The sequence below is a fragment of the Apium graveolens genome, chromosome 2, assembly GCF_009905375.1.
Source record: "Apium graveolens cultivar Ventura chromosome 2, ASM990537v1, whole genome shotgun sequence".
Classification (NCBI taxonomy): Eukaryota; Viridiplantae; Streptophyta; class Magnoliopsida; order Apiales; family Apiaceae; genus Apium; species Apium graveolens.
Window position 1 is genome coordinate 208,593,007 of NC_133648.1, and position 7,770 is coordinate 208,600,776.

A 7,770-nucleotide genomic window follows, 5' to 3' on the forward strand; every position below is an offset into this window, starting at 1 on the left:
CCTATCAAGGCTCACATTCAAACCGGTTGGTTGCCAAGTGATGCAACTGAAGCACGGAAGTTAACTGTTTGAGCACTAAGGTACTCTTTGATAGATGGGATTCTTTACAAAAGATCTTTTGTGGTTCCCTACTTGAGGTGTCTCAGGCCTGATGAGGCACGCTTGGCTCTTAAAGAAGTGCATGAAGGTATTTGTGGACAACACTTGGGGGGAAGGGCCTTGGCTCATAAGATAACTCGTCTAGGCTTTTATTGGCCGGAAATGATGGCTGTTGCCAAAGAATATGTGAAGAAGTGCGACCGCTGTCAAAAGCATGCACCTGTTGTTAGACAACCTCCCGAGATACTGACATCTAACAACTCGCCTATTCCCTTTGCTATGTGGGGGATGGATATTCTAGGGCCTTTCCCTATGGCCACGACACAAAGGAAGTTCCTGATTGTAGCCATTGATTATTTCACTAAGTGGATTGAAGCCAAACCCTTGGCCAAAATCACAACTAAACAAGTTGCACAATTCCTGTGGGAAAATATTATGTGCCGATATGGAATTCCCCGTGTCCTAGTCACCGACAATGGAACACAGTTTAACAACGAGGAATTCAAGAAGTATTGTGAAGAAAATGAAATTGAGTTACGGTTCACCTCCGTGGCTCACCCACAAGCCAATGGGCAAGCAGAAGTAGCAAATCGAATAATCCTGGATGGACTAAAGAAGAGGATCGAGAAGTCAAGAAATAATTGGGTGGATGAGATACTTCCCATATTGTGGGCCTATAGGACTACTTCTAGAGTCACGACAGGAGCAACTCCCTTCATGTTGGCGTATAGGGCAGAAGCAATAGTTCTAGTGGAGATATCACATTCCTCTCCAAGGATTCAGGCTTTCAATGCTGAGGAAAATGAGAAAGGACAAAGGTTGGCTCTAGACTTAATCGATGAAGTGCGAGATGAAGCACATGCAAAGATAGTAGAGTATCAGAAGAAGGCTTCATTCTACTACAACTTAAGGGTTAAAGAAAGGTTCTTTAAACAAGGTGACCTAGTCTTGAGGAAGATAGAAGCTTCTGGGGTAGGACAGAAAGGGAAACTTGCGCCAAATTGGGAAGGGTCGTACAAAGTCAAGAGCGTTCAGGGTAGAGGAACGTACAAGCTGGAGACTATGGATGGTTTTGAAGTCCCGAGAACCTGGCACGCACAAAACCTGAAGGTTTACTACGTGTAAGATAGTTGAAGTATGATTCTCACTTGTCATTGTGACAAGTAGGTTTAAAAGCACCTTGAAGCTTTGTTTGCGTATGATTTTTATTTTCTAGCTATTATTGATCAGGGTCGAACCCATATTATGTAAGGTTTTGGAAAACCAGACTTGAAATTGAAGAGTTCGAAATTATTTCAACCTATGGATGTTTGAGTTGTGATAATACTTGTGTGGCCCATTAGGCCAAGTTTGAATATTAAAGTATCGGAAAAATAAAGGAGAGAGATGCGAATAAGGAAAGTAGCATATAAAATAACCCCAGAGGGTAATAAGTTTTAATACAAACAAAAGTCCAGACATAAGTTAAGGATAAAATTACAGAATAGAAAAACTACTCCTCCATGCGGGAGCCTTCATTCTCTTGCTCCTTATCAGCGCCTTCAGCATCCTTCGCAGGAGAAGCGGGAGGAGAAGCAGTGTTAGGATCAAAGATACGATCATCTGGCTGAGGGGAGTTGAAGAGGGCATCTATGCTGTCCTCCGACTCAGCCTGCTCGGGACTTATAAAGTCCTTAGGGTCGACTAAGCCTGGGTGCTTCTCAGAAACCGCCTTTACGGTCGCATCCCATCCCTGAGTAAACTGTAGGGAATAAAGACCCTCATAATGAATCTCCATGAGATTCTTAAACTTGTCAGAATCCATGTAGTCCTCAATGAGCTTATCCTTATCGCTCCTAAGTTTCACCAGCTCGGAATGAGCCTTAGCCAGCTCCTCTTTCTTCGTGTCCAGCTTCTTCTCCAGGACCTTGGCTCTCTCCTCCCATTTCTTCATCTCCTTGTCAAACCCATCTGAGTTACCCTTCCAGGACCTAGCCTGGTGGAGGGCCGCCTGGAAGTAGGTATTACTCTGCAAAAATATATGTATGAGTTAGCACAAGTTCGTTGAAATACGAGAAAGTTGGGATTCAAAGAAAAAGAGAAAAAAGAAAGTTACCGCAGCTTGGGCTTGAGAACCCAGAAGCTTAATAGTCTCGATATCACTCCCCGTAACAATGTCAGTAAAGTCATGGGGAGTGATGGAATGGTACGACCAATCCTTAGCATGTTTAGTGGATCCAACCACCGTATCGCTCCTCCTGAAGCCCCAGTTAGGCCTGAAGGAATGTGCCTTAAGTGGAGGATCCACATCGTCCCCCAACTCGACCACTGGGACGTGGGGCTTAAGAAAAGAAGGACCGTCAGGTTTGCTCCTGGGATCCTTGTTTAGCTTGGCCCTCTTCTGGCGACCTGACTCCCCTTCCTTGGGCCTGTTGACATTATTGATGGCCTCGCAAGCTGAAAAAGAAAGATAGAAAGAATATTAAATTGCAGGAGAGATAAAACGTTACAATTAAAGGGAAGGAAAAATGGTTATCCAGTTATAAATTTACCCTTATCACTGGCCTGAGAGAGAGACCGACTTTCTTCAAGGAAAACTCCTCTAAGAGGGTCCAGGTGTCTGTTTTCCCATCATCTGAAATTAAGACTTGGTAGGCCACCTCCTCCTCATCAGATAATCTGATGCTACCTGGACTCCCATCTGACACTTTGCAAAAGGGCCTACGAAAGAGTGTGGCCCAATCACCCCCAGCCCAGGTCAGCCTCACAAACTCGTCCCTCCATTTGGGGTTGTTCTCAACTATGGAATTACTATCAAAGATATGAGGGATTTTGGGTCGTTGACGAATTAAAACCCAACCTGGTTGACTCATGGCGCTATTATAGAATTGGAAAACTTTCCTAAAGACAGTTACGGAAAGAGGAAAATTGTTTCTAAGACAAAGGACCATAAAACAGATAATGTTCCTCCAAGCGTTAGGAGGGAGTTGACAAGGGTTAATTTGTACATCGGCAAGCAAGCGAGGAATAAATTCATGGAATGGGAAAACCTAAGACCCGCGGTCAGGGCTCCTCGATAGATAAACAAAGTATCCCCCTCCCAATTACAAGTCCTATCCCCAGGGGCGGCTGGAGTGATCCTAAGGTGGGGTGGAAGTCTGTACAGGGTGTTCATGGACTCTATCCTACCATCTAACTCATGAAAGGTGTTACCATGGTTATACGAATCTAACTCAGATAGAGAGGGATATTCATCACCTCTCGAGTTAACCATATGAAGTAGGGAAGTATATGGAGATTGAATTTGAATGTTTGTACCTCTCTTAGAGACATTCATCTTCTGCAAACGAGCCAAGTCACGATCCACCATTGATATGCTTCGATTGAAGGCTTGAAACCCAGAAAAACCTGAGAAAGGTGGAGCTACGGTGGCTGAGGATGCCGGAAATCGCCTTCTCAAAGGGAGAACTCTAGAGAGATTTATGAGAGAAAATGAGAAATGTGAAGTGAAGTGAGGACACTTATATAGGAGAAAAGCTCGAAATATGAGGCGTTTCTAGGCCCATTTAGCCAGGCCCAACCTAAAAGCCCATCTACCAGAAATATCAGGAATAATCTAGAAGCTACTGTGGAAAATGAAGGGTCGAAAATCGACCAAAATTTTAAAATGGTTCGATCAGAGTCCTAATCGACAAAGAAAAAAATCTTAATCGATACTTCAATCGATCAAGAGGGAAGAAACCTATTAAGTTCGATCAGAGTCCTGATCGACGCCAAACAGGATCCTGATCGATACTTTATTCGAACAGAAGGAAAGAAATCCCCTAAGTTCGATCAGAGTCCTGATCGACGCTAAACAGGATCCTGATCGATACTTTATTCGAACAGAAGGAAAGAAATCCCCTAAGTTCGATCAGAGTCCTGATCGACCCCAAAAAGGATCCTGATCGATATCTCATTCGAGCAAGAAGGAAGAAAAACACTAAGATCAATCAGAGTCCTGATCGACACAGAAGAGAATCCAGATCGATATTTCATTCGATCAGAACGGTAGAAAGCCACCTAGTTCGATCAGAATCCTGATCGAAATCGATCAGGAATTCTGGTCGATTAAGCCCATGTTTCAGTCGACTAGAGTGTCACTTTGAAGGCCAGTTCGATCAGAGTCCTGATCGAAATCGATCAGGAATCCTGATCGATTCCGCATAGATCCTGATAGAAGATCACGTCGACCAGAATGTTAGTTCCTGAGCTAGTTCGATCAGGATCCTGATCAAAATCGGTCAGGAATCCTGATCGATTTTAAGGCAGAAAATTAGGGAAAAATCCAGAAATTAAGGATAAATCCCAGAAATTAAGGATAAATCCCAGAAAATTAGGGAAAAATCCAGAAATTAAGGATAAATCCCATAAAATCAGGGAAAAACCCAGAAATTAAGGGAAAAATCCAGAAAATTAGGGAAAAATTCCTGGAAATTAAGATAATTCCTGAATTAAAAGAAAAGTCGTTGTAAATGTGTAGGTCGCTCCACAATTTACGCAAAAACGAAACCCTGTAAGGGAATAAATAGACTTAACTTCTGCGAAACCTAATCAATGTTTCCCAAAAGTTGGGGGGCAAATGATAGGGATAAATAAATCCTGATTGTATAATTAAATATTGTAAGGTGTAGGGCTGCTAGGCCCAATAAAAAGATGTATGACATTCAGACCAAGAAGGTCAACACATTGATCAGACCTGATGGACCAGATCAGGCCTGATGGAACAAAGAAGGCCCAAAAGCCCTAATTATTTAGTAATTTTGTAATTAATAAATAAAAGAGGAAAACAGCTATTAAGATAACTCCTAGTGGGGATATAAATCCTTGTAGATTGGCCTCAAGGGGAACTAAAAGGATAAGGAATCAGTTTCCTACTATCTAGGACTCCAAAGTCCATTCTAATTATGAGACTTGCCCACCAAGTCTCCTATACCAAGTCCAATTCAAGGACTCTCAACATCTATATAAGGGGTCTCGCCCCACAAATCAGATCTACATTTTTTGGCTTGATTCTCTAATTCACAGAGATACGTAGGCATCTCGTAAAGGCAGAATTAAGCTACGAAACACGAGAGCAGCCATTAAAGGCCTTGAGCTCCCGAATCTTAGTAATAAATACAACAAATAATAACCTTAGTTTTTTATCCATAACAAATGGTATTCGTACAACGAAAGTTGGCGTTTATCAGTTTCATGTTGTTCGATTAATATCATCACCATTACATGCTAAGGGTAATAACAATAACTATTGAATGAAATATTAATGAAATTACGATCTCATGTGTGTTTAATATTGATAATTTAAGTGTTTAATTCTCATAGTTAATATTAGTTAATCAACCTTAATTGTTATTGTCTTGACATTGAAGAGTAATCATACATTGGTGTGTAAGTGTTAATTAAATATAATTAATCAGAGACTCTGTGGGAACGAACTAGAAATCATTCTATATTACTTGTGAACGTGTATACTTGCGTGATTTAATTAGTGCATGTTTTGTGCCTAACAAGTTTTTGGCGCCGCTATTGGGGACTCAGTGTTAATTTGTTTAGTTTATGTACTTGCCATCAGTGGTCATTAGGATTCATTGATTAAGACTTGTTACTTACTGCTTCCGGTTGTGTTTCAGGTACTCTAGCGAGCGTTTATGCAAACACGTTCTCGAACCCGCAAGAGAAATCTAGATATGGCAGAGGAGACAGATTCAGCTCTTGACTTTCCGGAGAATATAGTTTTTGAAGATTCGGATACAGAGAGTGAGAAGAAAGAACCTGTAACAATGGGTAATCATATAGTTCCAGCAGATCCAGCTCTTATGGACTTTTCTCGGCCTAAAATTGATGACATTCAGTCAAACATCATTCATCCGGCTATTCAGGCCAATACTTTCGAAATCAAGCCGGGCACTATTCAGATGGTGCAGAATTCTGTTTCTTTCAGAGGTGCTGCGACTGAAGATCCCAACATGCATATCAGGAATTTTGTCGAGATCTGTAGTACTTTCAAATATAATGGTGGTACTGATGAGGTTATCAAGCTGAGGCTTTTCCCATTCTCTCTGATTGACAAGGCTAAGGACTGGTTACATTCTTTACCAGCTGGGTCCATCACTACTTGGGAAGATGTCGCACAAAAGTTTCTGGTGAAGTTCTATCCAATGGACAAGACTGCAGATATGAGGAGTACTATTACTCAATTTGCGCACCAACAAGGAGAATCTATGTATGAAGCTTGGGAGCATTACAAAGAGATGTTGAGAAAGTGTCCACATCATGGTATGCCTGATTGGATGGTGATCACAGGTTTTTATAATTGTGTTGGGGGCCCAATCTAGGCCCATGCTCGATATAGCTTCTGGAGGCGCTTTGTGGGGCAAAAGCTATACTGAAGCCTATAATCTTATTGAAGCTATGGATTCAAATGAGTATCAAAACCCAACTCAAAGGATGATGCCTGGTAAGGTAGCAGGTATTCTGGAAGTTGATGCAGCTACAGCTATTGCAGCGCAGCTCCAGGCGGTGTCTATGAAGGTCGATTCTTTAGCCAATTATGGAGTCAATCAAATAGCTATTGTCTGTGAGATTTGTGCAGGCTCTCATGCTACGGACCGGTGTTCTCTTGTTAATGAATCTTTTCAGTATGTGAACAATTATCAGCGATCGCAGCAGCCTGTGCCAGCTACTTATCATCCTAATAATAGAAATCATCCCAATTTCAACTGGAGCAATAATAAGAATGCTGTTCAACAACCATATCAGCAAGCTGCAAGTAAACAGTTTAATCCACCTGGATTCCAGCAACCTTAGTAATATTCTCAAAGACAATCATATCCTCAACAAGAAGGTGTTGCTCCACCTTCTAGTACTGATTTTGAGGAGTTAAAGTTGTTGTACAAAAGTTAGGTTATTTCTATTAAGACCTTAGAAAATCAAATCGGTCAAATAGCCAATGCCTTGCTCAATCGTCAACCTGGCACACTTCCCAGCGATACTGAAGTGTCAGGCAGGAAGGAATCTAAGGAGCAAGTCAAAGCTGTCATCTTAAGGTCTGGAAAAGTTGCTGATGCTGAAAAAGAAAAAGATGGAGAAGCTGAAGTCGTAGATGAAGGAGAAAAGCAAAAGGAGAAAGAGGGGGAACCAAGGAAGACTACTGTTGAACACACTATGCCTGAGGGTAATACAGGGGAGAAACAGCTCTATCCTCCACCACCTTTTCCTAAGAGATTGCAAAAACAAAAGTTGGACAAGTATTTTGGTAAGTTTCTGGAGGTGTTCAAGAAACTTCACATCAACATACCTTTCGCTGAGGCTCTGGAGGAAATGCCTAGTTATTCGAAATTCATGAAAGGTATTCGTTCAAGGAAGGTGAAACTGGATGATCTTGATGTCGTTGCTCTAATGGAAGAGTGCAGTGCTGTGCTGTAACAAAAGTTACCTCCAAAGCTTAAGGATCCAGGCCGCTTCACCATTCCTTGCACCATTAGAAAGTTGTCATTCGACAAGTGCCTTTGTGATTTGGGAGCAAGCATCAATCTGATGTCGTTGTCTATCTTCAAAAAGCTGAATTTTCCTGATCCAAATCCCACTACATGTCTCTACAATTGGCTGATCGTTCTATTACATACCCACGAGGCATCATGGAGGACGTGC

General features: G+C 41.8%; 1 non-coding gene across 1 annotated transcript; it reads right to left on the reverse strand.

Moving 5' to 3' along the window:
• Positions 1-6,293: 6,293 nt before the first annotated feature.
• LOC141709302 (small nucleolar RNA R71) lies at positions 6,294-6,400 on the reverse strand. The gene has a single exon (XR_012569887.1). It is a non-coding gene; the product is annotated as a small nucleolar RNA R71 (small nucleolar RNA).
• Between the last annotated feature and the right edge of the window lie 1,370 nt (positions 6,401-7,770).